Source organism: Meriones unguiculatus, chromosome 20 (genome assembly GCF_030254825.1).
Source record: "Meriones unguiculatus strain TT.TT164.6M chromosome 20, Bangor_MerUng_6.1, whole genome shotgun sequence".
Classification (NCBI taxonomy): Eukaryota; Metazoa; Chordata; class Mammalia; order Rodentia; family Muridae; genus Meriones; species Meriones unguiculatus.
This window is the reverse complement of record NC_083367.1, coordinates 57,290,777-57,313,307: the sequence shown is the minus strand read 5'-3', so window position 1 is coordinate 57,313,307 and position 22,531 is coordinate 57,290,777. Positions and strand designations below refer to the sequence as shown.

At 48.8% G+C, this 22,531-nt stretch overlaps 1 long non-coding RNA gene across 7 annotated transcripts in view; it reads left to right on the top strand.

The window, feature by feature from the left end:
- LOC110552575 (uncharacterized) overlaps nucleotides 1-22,531 on the top strand; it is a 32,170-nt gene that overhangs the window by 8,487 nt on the left and 1,152 nt on the right. For 2 of the 7 annotated variants that reach the window (XR_009587927.1, XR_002476654.2), the window contains exon 3: nucleotides 7,519-10,107. This is a non-coding gene — a long non-coding RNA (uncharacterized LOC110552575). Of the gene's footprint in view, nucleotides 1-7,518; nucleotides 10,108-10,929; nucleotides 11,960-13,364; nucleotides 13,526-13,662; nucleotides 16,876-22,531 lie in introns of those variants that run through there. The other 5 variants (XR_009587928.1, XR_009587925.1, XR_009587930.1 and 2 more) reach the window with 5 other exon arrangements.

Below are 22,531 nucleotides of genomic sequence, written 5' to 3'. Positions count from 1 at the left end.
TGTGAGGAATTCCTAAATAGAAAAGGGAAGAATGGATAGAGGGAGGACAGAGCGGCCCGACTTCCTCACAGTAGAAGAAATGAAACAGGAGTTCTGGAAGGTTCTACAGTGAGAGGCGGAGGGGACATGGGGGCTTTGGCCTGCTCTGCTGCTCCCATCTGGATGCTTTCTTGTGGTTCCTCCAGGAGGTGGGCTGCTTTTCACCCAGAAGGATCTGAGCACCACTGGTTACCAGTGAAAAGCAAGTCAGAGACTAGAGTGTCATCCTGAAAGGTTTGTAGTTTGGGGATCTGACCACATAAAGAAAAAAAAAAATCAAAGTCCTTAAAAGCACCTCTGCTACGTTTGTGCAAGTGTGATGTGATTAATCGGAGTCACAGGCAGGGCTCAGGCTGCACAGTGTCTAGAGCAAGCTCACCTCCAGCCTCAGCTGTGCATTCAGGTGGTCAACATCTGTAGACATGGAGAACTGTGGGCAGGACATATCACGTGCCTGCCCCTTCTTCCCAGGTGTCTTACACTCAGCAGCTGGTCAGTGAAAGCAAGCCGGGCAAATCTTAGTACTAGGGTGAGTCCTCAGATGATCACCCAGTGTTCTCCGTGCGCTCTGTCCAGGGTATTTGTAAATGAGGCTGCCCACGCTCACGCTGAGACAGGGGTGAGCTCTGAAGACACTCCCTTGCCTGGCATGAACAACAGGAGATATCTGTGTTCAAATCAGTAATCCAGCAGGGCACGGCCAAGGGGCGGGCAGCCTCGGCATCCTACCATCTTAAAATCAACACCCCCGCGCGTCTTTGTCAAATAAAAGTCCACAGAGTTCGGAACGAATGCAGCTGAAGATAAAACCGTCTCAGTCAAGGTTCTCTGTGGATTTGTGCTTTAAATTCAAAGGGGATTTTGAATTGAAGGTTAGTGAGAACAGAGCAGGACTTGAGCCCAACACCCTCCCCTGAGCAAAAAGAAGCAGCAGCAGGAGTGCGCCGCTGAATTGTATCCTCCTGTCAGAGGAGGGTGCAGCTGTGCAGCGGGCAAGTGACGGGGGATGCCTTGGGTCATTCACACTTTGGATGGCTAACACTGTAGGAAAGGAGCCTCCGTCCTGCTGCTCTGATTACCCAGAAACGACCTGAACCCAGAGTCTTTCTCCCAGAGGGGAAGGAAGGAGTCAACATTCTAATACTACTCTTACATACAACCTCAGTAGCTGCAGAACAGGTCCTTATGGTCCCAGCTTGCACTACCCTGAAGGGACCCACGCCACACCCTTCCCTGCAGAGCCCCCAGCTATCCCGGGACTGTCCAGGCACATTGTGATGTAGGGGCAGCTGGCTGTGGCCTTGCCCCCTACCACAGAACTACACGTGTAGATGTTGGCCCTGAGAAACCAGGCCCAGCAAAAGCAACCTTGACAGCTGCAGCAGAACCCACCCAGTGTCCCGGCTTCAGTTGCCACCAATCTTGCCCTGCAGAGAAGAAGCTGCATGCAGCCAAAGGAGATCAACCTGCTGTCATGGCAGCTGTCCTCCAGCATGGAAAGGACTGCATGCCACTGGGTGTGTATGTGATGGAGGGAGATTAGGTGATCCGGAGTGCTTGAGAGCCTAGGGCATCCCTTTCTTAAACAGGAGGCAACACTCCACCCAGCGAGATTTGCTACTCTCCACATGCCTGGGAACCATGCACGCCATGATGAGACGGCCATAGGTTCCTGCATCCTAGGCTGTTGAGATATTTTCAGATGCTCCTCGTCTTGAGATAGCAGAAGAGCCTGAACAGAAGCTGTGTGGACTCACCTACCCAGATCTCAAACGAACAGAAGCTTCCCACGTGCCATCCTAGCATACATCTGTAGATGGAATTCTCCCCATGACAGCCACCATATAAAACTGGAGGAGGCGGGTACTTCACCAAATGCAGGTACGAGAACTATGGAACCTCAGAAAAACAAATCAAAACACCAAAACAAACAAACAAAAACACCAGAAAAGGAAGGTTTATAACAACTAAAACATTCAAAAAAGAGATGCCAAGGAACCTTGGCAAGTCTGAATGAGTGCAGAGAGGCATCCTCTGAACTCAGGAAAACTGCCCAAGTTCTGAACAGAGAATTCAAGAAGGGAATAGACACCATTAAAACAACAAAGTGACGCACGTCCTGGAGGTAAGAAAACCATCAACAATGAGTCAAGGAATGCTGGCTTCAACAGCATTACAACACCCACAGCTGTAGTTTCACTAGACAACCTGACACTGCCGCCCAGGTAAGCAATCTTGGGACCTCCGCTCATCACATCACACGGGGTCCTTGCACCGAGAAAATGGCCCCCACTGTGTAAAGTCAGTAGTTGCATCATGGGTGAGTGCTCGTGCACACGCCAGTTCTGCGGCGTGGAGAAGCGACGTGTGGAGGCAGGAGTCTCTGGCTGGTACTTGCTTCTGCTTTGGAAGCCAGAATTTCACTTCTGACAAGGATCAAGTTTAAAGCAGGAGTAAATCCCCTTTGTAGCATACATTAAAGAAAATCACGAAACGTTCCATTGGACCCAAAAGCCTCTGTTGACAGCATGGGACGCCTCTACCTGCGCAGCAAATTCCTTTACACAGTGACGTTGCTGAACAGCCCGTCTCCGTGTTCCCGGCTTGCTCCCTCACCCACCTAGCATAGGCTTGCAATTATTCTGTGTGGTGGTGTTCTCGCAATCAAGAACTAAATGATTGGCAGTGTTGCAAGCCAGAAATGGATTGGCCCTTGTTTTCTGCTTATTTGCATACTCACCTTTACCAGGAGACTTTGTTCCTCTGCAGTTTTGACCCGTCTGCGTCCTTTCACCCAACTGGACACACTCTTAGCATTTATATCAGGATAGGTCTGATGCCAGAGAATGCCATCAGACTTCAATTCTAAATGTATTGATTTCTATCAATTTTCAAGATTTTTTTTTTCTGGTGGTGTTTCATTAGGAGGGAAGCTGGAGGCTTAAAAGTTCCCAGTCTCAGGTGGCCCCTCCCTGGGGCCATACAAGCCGAGAACAGTTGCTGGGAGAGAGGAGACCCTGAAAGTGAAACTGCATGCCCAATGCACGGGGAATTGCTCAAGTTACCCACACTCCTTCGAGAAACCTCAGTGAACTGGTTGGGTCCCTAAACTAGACTCGGGTGGACTCCTTCCTCTGATCTGCTGTGTGTGGGAGGAGTAAACAGTTCTTCACATCTCCCAGGGTAATTCATGCAACAGCTGGTTATAGAATTCCCGGAAGATAATTTTTCCCCCTTTCAGTTCTTCAAGTATACTGTCCAGGCTACTTCTGACACCGATGGCTTCCGATGAGAAACTGGTTGTTAATTGATGATTCCCTTCTCTGTGAAGGAATGCTGCTCTCCTCAGGCTTTAGAGTTCTGGTGGTAGGGTAGCTGTGGAGGATATGAAAGACCCTGGATTAGTCCCCAGTTCCGTAACAATTCCTTGTTTTCTCTGTTTCTTTCGTTTTCATCTTACTCAACATTTGTGAGATTCTTGAATTTGTGTTAATTCTTATCATTCATCAAATTCTGGAAGATTTGAGCTATTATTTCTTCAGATATGTTTGCATTCAGCACTCCACTCCCACCCCTGCCACTGTTCTCTTTCTGGGACTCCTGAAATGCATATTGGTCTGCTTCGTGATGTCCAGTAGGTGCCTCGGTACTGCTGATTTCTCTCCATTCTTGGTTTTTTGTTTGTTTGTTTGTTTTGTTTTTCTCTTCATTCTTGGAAGAAGCTGATTGCTTCTTTACAACCCCTTTTCACCTCGAGAGATGTTTAAGAACACAAACTGTATATATTCAAGGTATACAATTTGTGGTTTTCATCTATATCTATGTGTGGTAAAATGATTTCCACAGTCAAACTGATGAGTGTGTCTGTGACCCATCCCTCTCAATTTTGTAATAAGACTACCTACAATATATTCTCCTTACAAGTTCAGGGACTAGTCTTGCCTTGCTGGTATTTTACAATGGCCTGTCGTGCTCTTTGGTCAACAGTGTTTGCTTTCTTCTGCTGGGTCTCTGGTGACCCCTCTTCCTTCAATGGTGAGGTTTGATTTTTGACCCCATGGGATTCATGAGTGAATCTTTCATTTCAATTATTTTATTTTTCAGCTACCTGGTTCACATTGAGCCCTTCAAATATAATTTCTCTTTACTGATAGTCTCATTTTCTCACCTATTATTTTATTGGTCTTTATTTGTTCTTTTAGATAGTTTCATTAGAACTTTGAACATATAGGAGGCCATAGTTGAGAATTTTTGCCTTGTATGTTGAGAACATGTTTCAGGGGCATTTTCTGGTTTGTTTTTTTGTTTGTTTGTTTGTTTTTTGTTTTGTTTTGTTTTTGTTTGTTTGTTTTGTTTCTTTGGACCATGACAAGTGTTTCTGTTTCTTCGTGTGTATTTTTTATTTTCATTGCAGTTAAAAAAAAAAAAAACACTCGGATGTTATAATGTCAGCAGTTGGCCCCTTTGTCAATCAATGACTTTTTTCAATGTATTTTTTAAAAGATTGTCTTGGTTTTTGTGTATGTGTGGTTGGTATGTACTCAGTCAGTATTTCAGAGATTCCCTTTGAAGGAGCTAAAAATTATTTTAAAAATAGAAGTCTACCTCTCCCGATGTGCTGTACTGCTGCCCACGCCTTCCATTCAGCTGCTTTCACTGGTCATGGAGATGTTCTGGTGGCCTCAGAAGACTATGGTGGCGATGGTTCATACCTTACCTAGGTAGGCCTGGTTATGGGCTGTCTGCACATATCCACCAGATCCCGACGAGCCCCATGCTACAGGGCTAAGTGTACCATGCTACAGCACACTTAGATAAACCCACAGCCCTTGCTCTGTTGCCATGCCTGCCAGTTGGAGTGTTGTGATTTTCCCAAGCGTGAGGCCTTGGGACCTCGGACACTCTGCTTGGCCTGTGTGTGTTTTCACTGTGCCAAAAGAGGAAGGCCATGGGTGGAGCTGGCCTGTAACACATGGCAAATCTAGTCACCCGGAGAAACAAAGGGCTGCCCTTAGCCCAGACATGCCACCAGCTCAGGGGATGCTCACTCTGGGAGCAAACACCAAGCCTTTAAAGCAGCAGGGTTCAGAAAAGAAAACACCACACGAATCCCATTCACACCCAGAGGAGAGGCAGAGCAGCGGCCAGGCTCAGCCACAAAGACACTTCCAGGGCCGCTTTCTCTGGGACGTTCAGATCAACTTTCAGGAGATGTCCGTCATCAGACAGGACGTGGAGCAACGGAACATCGGGCTTATCACAAGGTTTTGTTTTAACAACTGCATGACAGTGAACTGAGCCCCTGAGTATTCCTCGGAGGATTGAACTCGTTCTGGTGCAGACTCTTCTGTTTAAAGGACATTGTGTATTGGAGAGGCAGGAAAAACAATTTATTTAAATTGCAGACTAAGTTGACATCAAGCTTCCTGTGGATTGGATTACATTTACAGATGGACTCTGGGGGCTGGGGAGATGGCTGAGTTGATACTGTACAAATGTGAAGACCAGAGTTCAGATCCCCAGGATACACATCTAAGAAAATGACCCATCATACCGGCACCAGACACAGACAGAGGGAGTTACCAGGGCAATTTAGACTAGCTGGAATCATTGAGTTCTGGATTCATCAAGAAACCCTGCCTCAGCAGATAAAGGGAGGAGTGATCCAGGAACAGACCTACTGTCAACTTTGGACCTCCATGAACATACATGTGCATCCTACGCACACATATACACACATAAACATGCATACACACGTACTACACATGTTGTTGTTGTGTTTTTTTTTTTTTACATAATCCAACCACCAGAGCACATAGATAGATGTGGTTTGCTTCTTTGAGGAACCACTGGGACCTTTCCTACTGTCGTGGTAGTTATTCTTACAACCAGGGCAAGGTGGGACTTTTTTTTTTAACCCATCATGGAGGCTGTGACACATCTGCCCTCATGCATGGAGCTGGGAGATCACACCACCCCAAGCAGCTTTGTTTAGCTCTTACCACGATTGCTGAGGAGCAAACGCATACCTGCCTGCTCCGGATGGTGATCCCCGAGCTACGGGCTAGACTGCAGTGCAATCGCTTGTGTAAAAATGTTTCTTAACTGAAGGTGTTTGGAGTAAAGTGTTCCATGCAAAGGACCTGTTAGTATACATGGAAGAAATGTCCCAGGATTTTGAAGTGTGCCCCCCACCCCCGCCTCCTACACCCAACCAGGATATCACTAATCTATAGAGTGGGATTTAGGTCTGAAAATCAAATGCCAACTCCACATCCCAAAGCACACCAAGGCTATACTCCTTTATTAAGACGGAAATCCTTGAAACAAGAACAAATTTCATCGGATCCGTCAGTGATGTGACAGCGTTTAGGAGTTCACACTGCTGCCAGAGAGCGGGGCTGCTCTTTCCCATCAAGGGCTTCGGGGATTCCAGCACCTAGCAACTGGGATCTCCCGCACTGTTTATGTAATGCTGTGCATTACCAGGGGCTCTGCTGTTATGTTTATCCACTGAAGGCCCTCTGGGATGACACCGTCCTGGCTTTCTGGCACAGGTGGAGGGCTGGGGGCAGGGCACAGCTAAGTGGCTCTGATACAGTCTTTTTTTTTTTTTTTTTTCTTGCCAAGCTTAGGAAATTAATGCCGAGCCGGCTTTATCCAGTGATCCGCATCCGCCCTTCAGCACCTGCCTGCCAGCTGGTGTTACATTTCAAAGGGAAGCTACAATAGATGTGATAGTGCCAAGAGGACTAGTTGGCCCTATTACAGTGACGAAGGCTAAACTAGAGATCAGCGAGGAAACAGAGTACCACAAAGCCCACTTGACGCCCTTGGGAGCCAAGAGCAGGCTGAGCCAACCCCAGCCCCAGCCCCTCCGATGCTGATGCCGGCACAGCAAGGATCTGGCATGCCAGTCATGCAAATTGGTAGAACCTGAAGTTTCTGGGTGTCTTTGTACTAAAAATGTAAAGTGTAGAAAACGTTACTTGGAAAATTGATCAAATGTAAAGTGTAGAAAACGTTACTTGGAAAATTGATCAAGTAAAAATAGAAATAAAATGAGCAATGTACAAAATAGAATCTGAAACAGCTAAGCGTGAATAAAGCAAAAGCCACACAAGTTGGGAGTTTTAGGAGAGGAGTGATGACTACATTTTAGAAAAACACCCAGTGAACATATTTGGGAGCCCAGCTGGCCTGGAGCTAAGATGGGCCTGAGGTGGTGTGGGCCTGCTGTTTTGGGGAAGACAAGGATGTCCAAGGCCCTGGCAACCTATCTGAGGGTTGACTGCTGTTCTGCTTGATGTTGTCTGACAATCCGAGGTTGAGGATTGTCCCCTGTCCCCCTCAAAGGTCATTGATTTGGGAGCAGTTCCATTGGTGGAATGCATCTTTGCCTGTAGCCGTGAAGTGGAATTGTACAAGGATTATGACTGACTTGTTGGAGAAGGGCTTTGGAATTGTGTTTCTCTTTAGATGAACATGTATTAAGAAGACAAAAACACAGTATGATCTGGAAAGGGAAGCTGGTTCACTTCCCGTTGGCATATAAACCCACTGATGAATTAGCGTATGGACTATAGCATCGCTTTGTTAACTTATCTTCCCAGCAGACAGGTAAGTGACTCCTGCGACCCCACAGCATCACCCCCACCATTCTGTTGCTCTATTTCTATGCTCTCAGGATCTCAGCTGACTCTGAACTGCTAATGATTTGAGTCCTGTGTTGCAGAAGTGATTAGAGTGGATGAAGGGATGAATGAGTGAAAGAAGAAATGACTGAATTCCCTGATTGAATAAGTGAGTGAAGGAATGAGTGAATGAACGGAGTGATTGAATAAGTGAGTGCAGAAATGGATGAGTGGATGCAAGGGTGAGGAAGGGAACAAAAATAATGAAATGAAGGAGTTGTTGCCTTAACAAAGGGTGCACGGGAACGAGACACTAAGTGCTTACAGAAAGATCAAATGAAGTGAGTCCTGAGGACAAGACTGACCCACGAAGTCTGAGCAACTGGTGTAGGAATGATGGTGCCCGTGTAGGCCAGCCTCTCAGAGCAAGGCTCCTCTGGGAGGATCAAGCCCATTGGCAACACGCCTGCAGCATCAGCAAAAGAGAGTTGCTCATCTTTCCTCCTCTCTCCAAGTATTCCACTCCATGAGGTAAGTGGACGCCAAGCCCAGAGGCAGGGCCAGTGGTGGGTGCCAGTGTGTGCAGGCTTATAACAGAGTCCCGCTGTTCTGGCAGGACCCCTTGAACTTCCTGGGTTTATTTCCTTACATGAAGCACTGTTCCCCCAGTATCTCCCAGGGCAGGACTGTCCCAGGCAAATACAAGCTTCCACAGGAGGCAGAGCCAGCGCATGCTCTGGGCGGCCAGGCTGCTCTTGAGAGCGTTGATGGACTTTAGTTTCTGCTCTGGGCAGCTCAGCTACCATATCACCCAAGAGGGAAGAAACTGGGATGGGCTGTTTATTTTGGGTGTCCTCAGATAGACACCCCATTGATCTAAATCACCGTGTAGGACTTAATTGCTGTCAATAAATTCTTTCCTTCTGAGTTCTCAGAGTGGCCATGTGTTTGGGGAACGAAGGAGACCTACACTAGCTTTTCTCTCCTGGTGTGTCCCTATCTGACGGTAGCTATAAGTCATCATATCAGGTCCATAGTCTGTGGGAAGAAGCTTTTGGTTTATTCATCACTTAATAGCAATTTCCTTCCACCACCACCCCCTGCATGTTTCTCCACCTTGAGGATTTTTTTTTAAGATTTTTATTTATTTTATGTAGATGAGTGCTCTATCTGCATATACACCTGCATGCCAGGAGAGGGCATCAGATCCCAGTATAGTTGGTTGCTGGGAACTGAACTCGGGACCTCTAGGAGAGCAGAAAGTGCTCTTAACCATTGAGCCATCTCTCCAGCCCCTCCACCTTGAGTTTTATAGTTACCCTGTTTTCAGCTGCATATATGATGAGACATTGTCTTTTCTCTCCTCTCTTTTCCTCTCCCCTCCTCTCTCCTGTAACATATATGATTAGACAGTAGCTTTCCTCCTCTTCCTCTCTCTTCTCCTCTCCCTTCCCCTTCCTTTCTCTTCTCCTCTCCTCTCCTCCCCTCTACTCTTCTCTCCTCCGTTCTCTTCCCTTCTTCTCCCCTCTTCTCTCCTCCTTGCCTACTTAGTCTTTCTGAATTTTCTACAGTGATTATATATCAATTTGTCATGATAGAAATTAAAACAAGAAAGGATGCTTACTCTAAACTGAAAGGAAGGTAAGTGAAAACAAGGGGGCCTTTAAATGAGAAAGTGGGGTTTTCTGCAAAGATCTTGAACATTCCTGCTGTCATTTCTGTGGCCTGAATCTCATGCTTATGACTGACTGTATAACATTTCAATGCCCTGTCCCCTGCCCCCCCCAAAAAAAAAAAAACCCAAAAAACAAAAAACACAGAGCAAGGCCATGCTGTCTAAATTCTTTGACTTGTTTCTTGAGTTTTCTTTCATTGATGAAATTGAGAGAGCAAGTTAAGCAGAGCAGACATGTGTTCTTTTGGCTTAGCGTTTATCCTGACAACCTCCCAGGTCACCCTATGACCCTGGGCACTGCTCTTTGGGTTATGAATAGGCAGGGGTCTCCTTAGAAGACTAAACTGATGTGCAGATCCAGCTGGACCTGAAGGTCTGGCCTTGGCTTAGATACTGAGTTACATAAAGAGAAGATGCTGAGTGGCCGCCATTGACCCAGCTCCTTAACTGAATATGATGTCACATTTTCAGTAAAAACATACCAAGCCTCCCTTACCCAGTTCTCCCCTCCATTCCATTCCATAACAGTCTCCCATGGAAATGTGGCTCCGGAAATGAGCCGCCTGCAACCTGTGTTGGGAGGTCAGGTCTCTCCCATGGGCTCCTTACTAAAGGAGTTCAGGCCCCTGCTGCTCCTGACTCACTTTTTAACCTGCGCTTTGCTCTTCCACTGTGTTTTGCCATCCACCACAGGAGGAGGCAGCATCAGGCCTCCGCCGGGTGTCAGGACCAGATCGTGAGCTTCCCATCCCCCAGAAGGTAAGCCAACACCTTCCTTCTTGTTTCCTCAAAGTCTTCTGAAGTACCCTCTGGGGGACTCTATTGCAGCAGAAGGGTGTGTTATATTTAAGGTGATACAAGCCCTAGCTTCCTCTTTGGCTGGCATGGGATAAATACACCCAATTGCCTGGTGTCATTTGTAGCCACTGCAAAGCCATCATTGGGAAAAGCACTTACCATGACACACAGTGCAGAAACTTGTGCAGCTTAGTCATCCATGGCTGCCAGCTCCTGCACGTCGCAAAAGGCAGGAAGAAATGGTTCTAGATGCCTTCACCATAAGGGAATGATGTGTGTTTAAGGAGGCAGGAATGTTCTCTCTGATTTAAACATTATGTCATGTGTGCTCATACTGAAATACCACATGACACGTGTATCATATGTGCATGATTTTAAAAGGAAAAAGGAAACTCTAAAAAACAATGTCTTTGAGAATTCCTCAAGTCCAGAGGGCTCGTCCATTTTCACAGGAAGTGCTGGGGTACCTGGGTGGCCAGCCTGGATATGACAGGGCTTACAGTCTAGCAAGACTCTCCCCACTGGTTTCATTGTGAGTGTGCTCGTGTTTCCAAGTCCTTGTTCAGTGTCACCAGAAACCCATTACATAGTAGTGGGACATGCAGATTTCATTCCTGGATTATGAGCAGATTGGGAATTGAAGACAGCATCTTTTCCACCCTCTCCTGGGGCCCTGAGCAACTTGGATTAGGCTAGGTGAGGCCATTTGACCCAGGATGGCTACTCATCTGGGAGCAAATGCTTGGTGGACCGCAGCTCCCTGGTGATTTCTTTTCTCAAAAGCACAGGAAGCTAGCGGCTGCTGGTGGATGCCACAAAATTGTTTCAGGAAGGGTGGGATTGCCAGCATGCCTCTCTCTGAGTTCCCATGGAGTCCCACCCTATCTTGAAAGTCGTCTCCCAGCACCTCTACGTAGACATCAACTGGACCTTAGCATCGTACTTGGAGGATGTCACAAAAAACAGATGTCGGCGCCTGCCTTGATCTACTTCTTTTGACCTATACGGAATCTGTTTCCTGAGTAGACTATCTTTGGGACCCACGCAAGCCTCTGCCTGGACAAATGCTGGGGAGCCTGGGTGTTAGGAGGGAGAAATCAGAGGGCTATGATCACAGTCCTCGAGGAGTTCCTGCTGTCATGAGAGGGGCTCAGGGCTGGGTGAGGGTTGCTGGTTCCTTCTCAACAGTTTTGACTATCAGGTTGTCTGTTCACCAAGATCCACCCACCACGTGTTCTGTCTGTCACCGGGTGCTGCTTCAGGGGCTGCGCCCACCCAGGCTTGTTGAGGCAGCTGTAGGATTGTGGCCATCTGCCACCAGGCAGCAGCTAGTAGCAGGCCTGAAGCTGCTCAACAGTGATGCAGTAGATAGTCCTGGAGCCACAAAACTGAAGGCCCAAGGGAGACTGAATGGTGGCACCAAGCACAGGCGAACTTTGATATCTCTTTGGAAAGTGACAGTGGCTAATTTCAACAAAGGCATCATTAGTTTTAATATAAAACCATAATGGGAAGTTTAAATAAAGCGTTCTACAGTGGCGGCTTTCTTCTGGGACCCAAACACATCTCAATTGAGAGGAAAATAGCACTGTCTTTTGCAAACCTCCTTCATATTCTTCCAGAAGTTGAAGAAGCCCACAATTAGAAAGGCTTAAAGGGCGTTTCTGAGTCTGTTCACTGACTCAAACATCCGAAAATGCCACTGTCTCAGATGAGAAAGATTAACTGGGCTCCCAAGGTGGAAATGCAGGCTGCCTTCGGGGTCTTGGTTTTTAAAGTATTTACTTAAAGCAAGCCCTTGCAGTGCTCCATGGAAAAGGCGTTTCTCCTGGCCCCTCTGACCTTTGTGACCTCTCCCCAGGGCACAGTGCTGGGGGATAATTAAAGCTGTTTATTCTTCAGGAGGCTCTGAGGGTTCACAGAGGTTTTAAAAATTAACCTGGACCGCAGACCAGCTAATGCGTGCCCTGCCAGGCTCTTGGCGATGTAGACACTCATTCTGAGGCTCCTAGAAGGAGAGGGAAAGGCTTGATTCCTGACCCCAGATCCTGCAGTCCTTAGATCACCGCCATCTGTGCTCCATCCCTGGAGTGTGACAGCATGGGGCAGCCTGACCCTGTTCCCTGTACTGCCAAAGCAGGAGTTTGTTCTCCCAGGAGACCTGCTGTGATAATGGAGGGCAGGACATTGCCAGCAGCCTCATCTACACAGGCAAGTGTGCCTTGGCCTTAGCTTGACCCAGTAGTTGTGTGTCTCGTGAGGTTTAAGAGTAGGATCCCTTCTACATGTATCTGGATGCTCATGAAGTTATAACGTGTTCCCTCATGGCCTCTGAAACGTTCCTGGAGTGGGTGCAGAGCTGGGCTTATGTGTCCCTTCAGTGACTGCCTGGATGTGATTTAAGGTGTGAACTGGGCCCTCACAGCCTTCGGTTGCCTTCTCAGTGCTCAGGGCCTCTACTTACATTTGGGGGCCTTTTGTGAGCTTCCAGGCTAATGATACCACTGAGAAGGCATGGCCCTGGGCAGTAAGTCTAGTATGGGGCAGCTTCCCCAGGAGAGACTGTGACAAAGAGGTCTCCCCCAGTCTGGAGGACCCTGGGGGTACCTAGGCCTGCATGGAGAGCTGACATGGTGACTTGTGCCATCCTGGGGACCTGTGCCAGTGAGCACAGACTTATCTAACCAGAAAACTTGAGGGCGGGCCCTTTGAGACATACCGATCACACTTCCAGCCTGGCTGAGGCTTTGTAGGCTCTGAAGGGTGGGTCACTGACCAAAGGCCAAAGTAAGTCATAGTGCCTTAACGGAGAAGGCCTTGCAGGCCCCAACTTTTCTCACTCCACTGGGGTTCAGAACAGTAATGCCTCCACTTTCCACCCCCACTTTTCACCATTACACACAGCTTTCTGGCTGTGGATAGAGTCCAGAAGGCCAGGGCTGCTGGCACTGAAGGGCGGTGGTGTTAGCGGAGATATACCCAAAGTCTTCTTGTGTGTGTTGAAACACACTTTCAATATTATTATTCACTCCCCACTTCAGACACCATCAGCAGATCTCTGCTCTTTCCTCATGTATCCAGGCAAAGAGGATACTGGGGATTGAATCCAGGGTCCCCACACACCAGTCAAGCACCGAATGTTGAACTATTCCCTCATCCCTCGTTTTTTTTTTTTTGTTGTTGTTTGTTTGTTTGTTTTGTTTTGTTTTGTTTTTAAGGCAGGGTCTCACTAAGCTGCCCAAGACAGCATAGAACTTATGATCTTGGACATCCTCCCGCCTCCTACTGAACATCTGGTCTGACAGGTCTGAGCCATCATGTCTGGCTCCAAACTCTCCAGAGCAGGAGGGCTTCCTACAATTGCTAATGAAGGAGCAAAGTAAGTCAGAGCCCCTCAACAATTAGCTCTTATTTCCTGAGAGCTCAGCAAACATGAGGACCTATCACCCCAGGGCCAGCAGCCTCAGGCTTCCTCTCCACCCCCACCCCACCCAGTGCCTTACTTATCTCTTGTAGCTGAGTCACCTCAAGCTGCAACCACAGCCTAGAAAGTCCAAGATGCTCCTCCCTCAGAGAGCCAGGAAACCCAAAGGTGCCTGGGATGAGTGGTAAAAGTATCCGTGAAACGGGAAGTGGAAATGCCAGCCCTTCCTCCACGCAGCTTCAGAAGTTTGCGGGGAAGGAGCCCTGTCGCCGTGTCTACCTCAGAGCTGGGTATTTCTCATCTTTGTGGATTTTTTTTTTTTAACCTTCTCTTGGGGCAATTAGAGAAAGAAAGAGGCCAAGAGTCCTAGACAAAAGCAGAGGCTCCAGTGAAAGCTCCCGAAGCCAGCTATCTGTGGTCTTACTGGTTGTCCTCTACCCAGGATGCCGTGGGGGCTAGGCAGTGCCTGAGAGCCTCCAGGCTGCTGCAGGTGGCAGCCATCTTTGCTGAGGGTCCACTGTGGGCTACAAGGTGAACCTAAAGACCAGAAATGGTTGCTCTTTGCTTTCCTCAAATCCTATTTTTTCCCCTCTAGGAAAATGAACCCTTTCTTGTTTATGTTAGGGGCAGGGGACATGACCGGGCATCTGTTTTATGCTTTTAGAGTGTGTCAACAGGGTCGAAGCAAGATAGCAGTGCTGTCTCAGACCCCATCTGAGTGTGGGTTCCATAAGGACACAGCAGGGGAAGATTCCTGCATGTGGCCAGCATCCTAAGGAAGAGCACATCAGAAAAGGGTAGTGGGCTATGAGAGAGCAGCTGCCCCCACCTCCTGAGACAGTGGCAGCTGAGCACACAGTGCTGTGTGACAAGGAGGCTCAGTGAGCCAGGACCTAAAAGGCTTGTGTAGTGTCTGTCCATGCTGAGGGGGCCTCCGAGTAAGGCTACACAGGCTCTGGGGGAGACATCACTCAGCCCTGACACAGGAATGCTGGGAGAAAAGCCCACACTCTGCGGCACACCAGGAGTGCAGGACATCAGATAGTCCCACCCGGAGAGGCTCTGCACATCTCCTAAAAGAAGAAGGATATTTTGGACCAGCTCACATTTCTGAACAGATTTTCCTCACACTCACCAGCTGAAGGAGAAATGAAAAAGCCTGTCCTGGCAAAAGGCAAGGCTAGGGGATCGTGGGAGGTGTGTACCCTGGAATTAGAACTGAAGGAGCCCACCTGCCTCCCAGTTCTCCATCCAAGGACTTCATTATACTGCATTTGTGTCATGTTATTTTCGAAGTCTGTCGGCAGGGAGTTGGGCTGCTTGAATCGTTAAGGTCCGGGGAGCCCCAGCGCACGGCCAGAGTGGGCTCTCTTTAGCGGCAGTGGAAAGCTAAGCTGGGAAACGAGGGCTTGCCGAGCCCATGTCTCTCTAGCGGGACTAGGCATGTCTGTGCGGATCCTCATCGCAGTGACAAAAACTTCACACAACACAATGGCCCCATCCCGCCCCAGACTGCCAAAGCAAGTGTGGGAACCACAGGCGGTGATGATGGATACCAAGGGTTGGATGGCAGTTTCTGGGCACCGCAAGGTATTTGGGGTGAATCCCAAGGATCACTCTACTCTCTCTCTCTCCCATTAGACTCATTCTGGGGTACCACATGAGGCTGAAAGCCACACTGCGGATCCATGTCCACTGGGACCGCCAGCAATGACTGCGATTCCCACCGGAGGTCTCCGAGTCCTTTAGCCTACAGGCTTTCATTTTAAAATGAAGGAAAGCTGTGACTGCTAAGAGTGCAGGGTGTACTCGAGACCAAGAGAGCAGCTGCAGGAGCTGGGGTGTTCTGCCCACGTAGGAGATCACAGGCTCTCGTGCATTCACTCATGCACGTACACGAAATCCCACGAACCACACATGCATGCATACCATATACAGCACACAAACCCCATACCCAAACGTAACTCCCGCAACACACCACCACACACATGAATGTCACACGCCATACGCATGTGTCACATACCACACAGCATACACACAGATACCCGACCTACCTCCACCCCAAACACCTATGCACAACACACAGACGGCTAACACATACTCGGGCACAAAGCCCTGCTGCTGTGGGGCAATGACAAGTGGGTGTGTCCTGAGGGCACTCTGCTTGTCCTTTGGAGTAGAGTGGCACGACAGAGTTTGCACAGTTAGGTTCTTACTGTGTGCAAGAGAGCCTTGCTCCCTTCGTCACGAAAGAGGCAGCATTAGTGGAGGTCAAAGCCAGGACAGGTGTTGCCCTGGTTGGTTTTTATTGCCAATTTGACACAGCCCAGAGTCACCAATCGAGGGATTGTCTGAATCCCCTGACCTGTGGCCGTGTCTGTGGGGAATGGTCTTGGCTATAGATATAGATGTAGGAGGGCCCAGCCCCCTGTGAGGTGAAGTGTTCCTTGGGCAGATGGTCCTGGGCTGTAGAGAAAAAGAAATCCAGCTAAGAGGGAGCCAGGAAAAAAAATGTTCCTTCATGGTCTCTGCCTCAGTTCTTGGCCCCAGGTTCCTGCTCTGAGGTCCTCTTCTTGGTGATGGACTGATACCTACAAGCATAGGCTGAAATAAACCCTTTCGTCTCCAAGTTGCTTTTGGTCAGAATGTTAAATCACAGCAACAGAAAGCAAAGCAGAACAGGGCCTCTCGATCTTGCTAGCATAGGTTTGTGGGTGTCATGACTGAGTCTGAATGCTAATGAGAGACTAGCCACCAAGGCCACTGTTTTCTTCTGCCAGCTGCCTCGGCAAACCAACAATCCTGAGTGCGTTAACTTGGAGACCTGTCTCCTGGGCCTCATAACAGGCTTTGCGGAAGGATGAAGCAGCATCTGTCTTGTTTTGTACTCACTTGCTCGCGAAGTGTGTAATTCATATTCCACTCACAGCCCTTGCAATCTGCCCTCTGATTATGACTGAGTAGACTCTTGCTCTAAGTGTTTCTACCAGACAGGCAAGGTGGGTGGGATTTCTTTTCAGAAGAGCCCGGTTCGAATCAGTGTTGTCTGTGGCCCACCCGGGTGTCCAGCCAGAGTGAGGAACAGCAGGGCTAAGGGATGGGCATTCACTATGGAGAATCTTGCACCCCAGAACACCAGAAGTGGGGGACAATCTGCCCATGAGATGAGAAATCATTATTGCTCCGTTTAAAGAGAGCTTAGCACCATCTGTTTCCCATGCTGAGATGGGGCCAGCTGGCCGGGTGGAATCTCCTTACAGGCCCAGCAGAGATGGTACCTCAGAGCTGGGCCATGATTATCATGAAGCAGCATGGCGTGGTGACTCTCACATGGTGTAAGAGATACCAGGCGTATGGGTCTGTCCACAGAATAAGGCTGAAGTCCAACCAACCCTGACCCTTGGGTGGACACACATTGACCTGTTGGTCTCTAAGTAGTGGTGGTAGGGGCACTTATGGTGATTACAAAAGGCAGAGCAGGCCTCTGAATTCACTGCCCAAGGAATAAAATACCATATCCCACAATGTGGTGTTGCTTGACTTTAAATGGCCCACTGTTGTCCTGCCTCTGCTCCATGAAAGAAACGCTTTCATCAGCCGGAGGTGTGCTGGAGTCATTCTCCTCGTGTCCCTTCCCAGGCATTCTGCGTGTTTCTGACACAAAGCGCGCAGCCACACAAAAGCTCCAGAGGAAGTAAGAGCAAGGCGTGCGGTGTGGGACCAGCACCCCTGCTCTGGGCCCACCTTTGAGGGGAGGGGTATGGCAGGACGCTCAGGGCACTTTGTGCTGTGTGCAGCCCTGCAAAGTTGCCAGTCGGGAAGTCGAAAGCGCTTCTGTTCCTTTAGAGACTGGTAAGTGCCTTTCACTGAACATCCAGTTGATTATCTTCTCAGGGACGGTTTTCAGCCTGGGCTCACTTTAAAAGCCACAGAAACCAGCGTATTCATGCCCCACCAACCCTGTGGACCTGAGGGGACCGATTAGAGCTCTTACTACAAAGGGACCTTGCCTGCCTGCCAAACACAGCCCTCTCTCTCCTGGTTAACCGCTTGGCTGCCTGAGCGGGGCCTCCAGTGGATGGCTGCAGAGGAGGTGAAGCACAAATGTCTTCTAGCTCCTTTTTAGGACCCAAATCTCACACTGATTATATTTGCTGGATTTTTTGTTCCCCCTAAGAAAAGCCATGTGTGAAAAAAAAATCCTTTTATACATAAAGCTTAAGAGAAATCTACCCAAAAATAGTACGATGTGGGAGAGTGAAGCAACATATTCCACGTGGAAATAGAGCGCCGTCACGATGCATTACATGCTCCTCCAGAGCCACTGCCCTTGGCCCTTCTGTGGAGGGAGCAAGCCTGAGCAGGGCAGAGTGGGCGGGGCTGTCTCCTCTAAACCCCCTGTTTACAGAGTAACCATTAGACATTCCTGAGGCAGAGGCCTGCTTTCTCCAGGGAGGTGTCTCTAACTATCGGCCTGATGGCGGCATTTGCTCTGTTTTCTCCGCTTCTCATTTTCCATTCCAACCTGGTTAACCACCCCGGCTCCTTCGTGTGTGCTAATTCCATGTGTGCGGGTTCTACCTGCAACTTCAGGGCCAGGAAAGTGGCTGGATATGCTGCGGGAGGCGGCAGGCTGGCCCTGACCCTCAGAGTTGTTCCTGGGCAGGGCTCAGATGCTGTGCTGGGGTCTGCAGACCCAGGGCTCTGGATCAGGGACCCCTAGGTTGGCAGCTGGTACTGTCCGTGTTTAGAACAGTATGGGGGCAGTGTGGATATTGCTTTTAGTTCTCTCATCCCTAAAGTTCCAGTGTTTGCTTTTTTTTTTTTTTTTCTCACATCCACTTTTATTAGTTTAAATTATGTGTCTGTACCTGCGTGTCTTCATGTGGATGTCTGCACTTGCCTGCATGTGCCAAAGGAGGCCAGCGGTGCCAGATTTCCTGGAACTGGAGTTTCGGGCTGTCATGAGCTGGGAACTAAGCTCAGGTCCTCCTCAAGTGCAGTAGTCCATTAACGGCTGAGCCTCCTCTCCAACCTCCAGAACTGTCGTTTCTTGATGTAAGGATCAGTTAGTTCTCTACACTGGCTGGCTGGGCAGACTTGGTAGAAGTCATGACCCTGGCCTGAGCAGGTGAGCTGCCATATTTCTGGGTGCTTTGCTAACCATCCTGGTCATAGCGGGCCTGAGAAAGAAAAGGCTGCAGGGAACCCCGGGGTTCTCTCTGGGCCGCACCAGTGACAGTCTCGTAGGCGCTGTGGGTGGGGTTCTTGCTGTCACAGGCTGGCAGCTGGGGCTCCTCGCTGTGGTCCATGGTACCTCAGTCTGAGTGCCTTTGTTTCTCCAAACCGGGGTGAGCGGCTATCTCTCCCTCACATTTTTAGCCCCGTTCTGAGGCTTAGAACTCCCCAGTACTGCCCCTGGAGCAAATGAAAGAGCTCTTCACCCTGGACACAGAGGCAAGTCAGCTCCCTGACAACCCCCTTTCACTGACTGTCACCCAGGACAAAATAACACTGAAGGTGCTCAGGGTGTGGGCTCACGGACGCAGCTCCTCTGTGAGGTCGATGCCGACGTTTTCCTGGAACACACACATAAGGTTGCAGCACCTCGAGCAGCTCAGTGGGCTGATTTCTCTCTCTCCAGGTTTAATGGTTAACATGCACAGCTATTCAGCCCACCCTGTTTAATTGACTGTTTAACTTAAGAAATGGGGCTCTCTGTGGGAGTCTAAAGGCGCAGGTCAGTAAACAAGCAGGAGAAAGCAGAGCCCTGGCCCCTGCTGCTGGCTGTCCTTTGCCCATGTCACCTGTGGGTCAGCAGTCCCCCTCTGCTCTCTGATAGCCTTTGCTTGGCTTGGCCCTCAGGCCTATGGCAAGTATGTGTATCATTCACACCCCAGACACAAGAGGCAGGAAAAGACAAAGCATCCTCTTTCGTTTCACTCTCAATGTCTCCAGCCCCGAGGCAAGGGAGGTTGTGATGTGTGAGCAATGGAAGAAAAATAATGAGGTCCTGAGGATCAAACTGATGGTGTCCGATGTCTGTAAAAAGAAACACTAGTGCTGGCCTGTGGGTGCTGCTTTTGTTAGTAAACTGACCTTCCCTCCCAGTAAGAAGCAGCATCGGTAAGGGTAAAATGTTTATCATCTGCCTTTCTAAAATTATGTCTGAGGCCAAGCAGCTCAGAGTTTCCCCCCACCTCCCACCCCTGCAATCAGAAAGGTCAGATGGTCCAAGATGTTCCTTATTTCATCTGCAGAAACAAAGACAGAGAGAGGGTGGGTCTGAATTGTCCTGAGTAATGGCTGAGTTCTCAGGGATGCGCTCTCTCAAGGGTCAATCCACCAGTCTCCCTAGTCCTGAGTCCATTCTTAATGCGTTCTGCGACAGCACATCCTGTCTGCCTGTCAGTCGTGCATACCAGGGTATTTTACCTTTGGCCTACTGCGTACTGCTATAGCTCTCTCACTTCTGTACCTCCTACTCTCACCTGTGTCTCCTGAGCCTTTTCTGGGACCAACAAGGTGGACTTCACTGCTTCGTGGTCCCTCTGGCCCCATTCTCAGGAGGATGGAAGCAGAGAGGGATTTTTTCTGCTCTCACAAAACATTTCTATTTGCTGCCCACATTTTTCAAATCACAATGCTCCTTTAGTCCCATAGAAAAATAAACCTTAATTCCCTAGGCTTCCTAAGGCTGCAAAGCCAGCACACAGTGGGGAGTTGTGCTTCCTAAGGCTGAGAAGACAGCACACAGCGGGGAGTTTTGTTTGTGTGCTGGCAAGCAAATCTTCCTGGTACATGGGCGGTCAAACAGCAGTCCTGAAACAGGCTACACCAGGCACAGGTTTATACAGCCAGAGGTAAAGAACTGTATGGGTGACAGTTCTGAGAGGGTTAGCACATTTGGTGGCCCTGGGCCACCCCAGGTACTCTTGGTGCAGATCCTCCTCAGGACATCGGGAAGGTGAAACTAAGCAGGGTTGGCAGGTTGATTGCTGTGGTAAAGAGCCATATTTTCCTATCTTTAATCCAGCTGCGAGGCTTTTAGGCACTTACAAATGCTAGTCCATCTTAATTCAGGGATCCTCAGAGCCCGGTGAAGTGCAGGCAGGGCTCTCCTTGACTTTTTCCTTCCTTCCTTCCTTCCTTCCTTCCTTCCTTCCTTCCTTCCTTCCTTCCTTCCTCCCTCCCTCCCTTCCTTCCTTCCTTGGTTGTTTATTTTTATTTTTTAGATTTACAATAAAAGCACCTCATTTACTCTTTCTTTCCTTCCTCCGAATCTTCCCATGCACTAGCCTCATTGAACTCTTTCAAATACGTGGCCTCTTTTTCTGAAATTGTTGTTATGTGTATTTGTGTGTGTGTGTGTGTGTGTGTGTGTGTGCATTCCCAAGTACATGAATATAACTTACTCAGTCTGTATAATGTTACTTGTATATATATATTTTTAGGGCTGACCAATTGGTATTGAATAGTCAGTTAAGGTGCTTTTCTCCTAGAGCTCTCTGCATTCCTTAGTTGCCTAGAGCATTCACTGTCCTTGAAAAAGTAGAGTGCTGTAACAGACATTCTTCCTTCATAGAGTTGAAGGTATCTTGAGGATCAGTTAATTGAGTTTTGTTGCTGAAAAGGGTAAAAGGGTATAAAGATTATAAGGGTATAATCCACGAGTAGATGGCAGTTTTCTTTAGTATATATCAGACTCATATTGGTAGTTAATCAGGTGGTCAGTGGTCTACCATAGTCTGAACAAATTGTCGAATCCCTCTTTCTACTTCTGGTGAGCAGGAGGCCCTGCTCTTCACAAAGGAACATGGAGAAGAGAAGCCAGGGCCCAGGACAGGGCCACTCCTTCCTCTAGTCCTGTAGGGCAGAATTTTGGGGTACACAGGGAATCACTGAGAGTGGGATCTGCAGCCCAGTTCTAGGGCAGCCTGAGCTACTTCAGAGTCCCTGACCAGTAGAATGGCCTCTGGGACTTAGAAACCACTTTCTTTCCAGCACCAGCCCTCCTCTTCAGAGTGCCTGAGGAGCAGCATAGCTCAGCCAGCTTTTGCCTGTCCCCATCCCCTCCCCCAGGCTACTTAGGACTAATGAGGACCAAGGGCTCAGGGCAGCCTTCAGGAAGGAAGGAGGCTGAAAGGGTATGCCGGGTCCTGGGAGGGGCTGGAGTTAAAAACCTAAGGTTTTTCCTGGTTAGAGCCTCCCCTAGGGAGGCAGCCGCTCCCTGCAATCACCGGGAATGCGCTAGAAAGCATGGCCAGGTGTACTCGCTAATCGCTAGGTACCTTACTTACGCAGATCTTTTTCCCAGCCAGCTCTGAAAATAGACGGGCTGAACAAAACCAGGCTTTTCAGACAAGCCCTTAGGGACGTTTTCCGGGGCTTCAAAGCCTCCCAGAGGTAATTGTGAAAGTAGACAGAGGCTGTGCCCACATGCAGATCCCAGCTGCTGGCGCAGGCCCAGGGCCAGCTTTCAACCACCACCCTGCTCAGAGTGCAAACCAGAAGTGATCGCTCGGTACAGTCAGCGAGTAAGACCTCCCGACATCTTTTACTCAAAAGCTAGAAAGCACAATTCTTTTTTTTTGGGGGGGAGGGGAAGGGTGTAAATCAAACTGCAATAGTTTTATTATGTCAGGGTTCTATAAGGTGTATATTTTGAGACCTGGAAATTTATAGTTATGGATGACCAAGATCAGGATGCCAGCTGTCATTCCTCAATAAAAGGGTAAACCACTGTCTTTCAAATTATTTTAAAAGCTATATAAGCTCTATCTTTATTTGTGAAGTCAAGAAAATCAACTGGGCTGGGCAAGATTCCCAAGTCACTAGCTTAGAGAAGCATCGTGCAAGCCCAGCCCACCATTGTCAAGGCTGCCCTCCCTCCCTGCCTCACAGTCCCAGACTTTCTGTTCTCTTCACCACAGGAGGCTAACTCAACGGCAAACCCTGCCT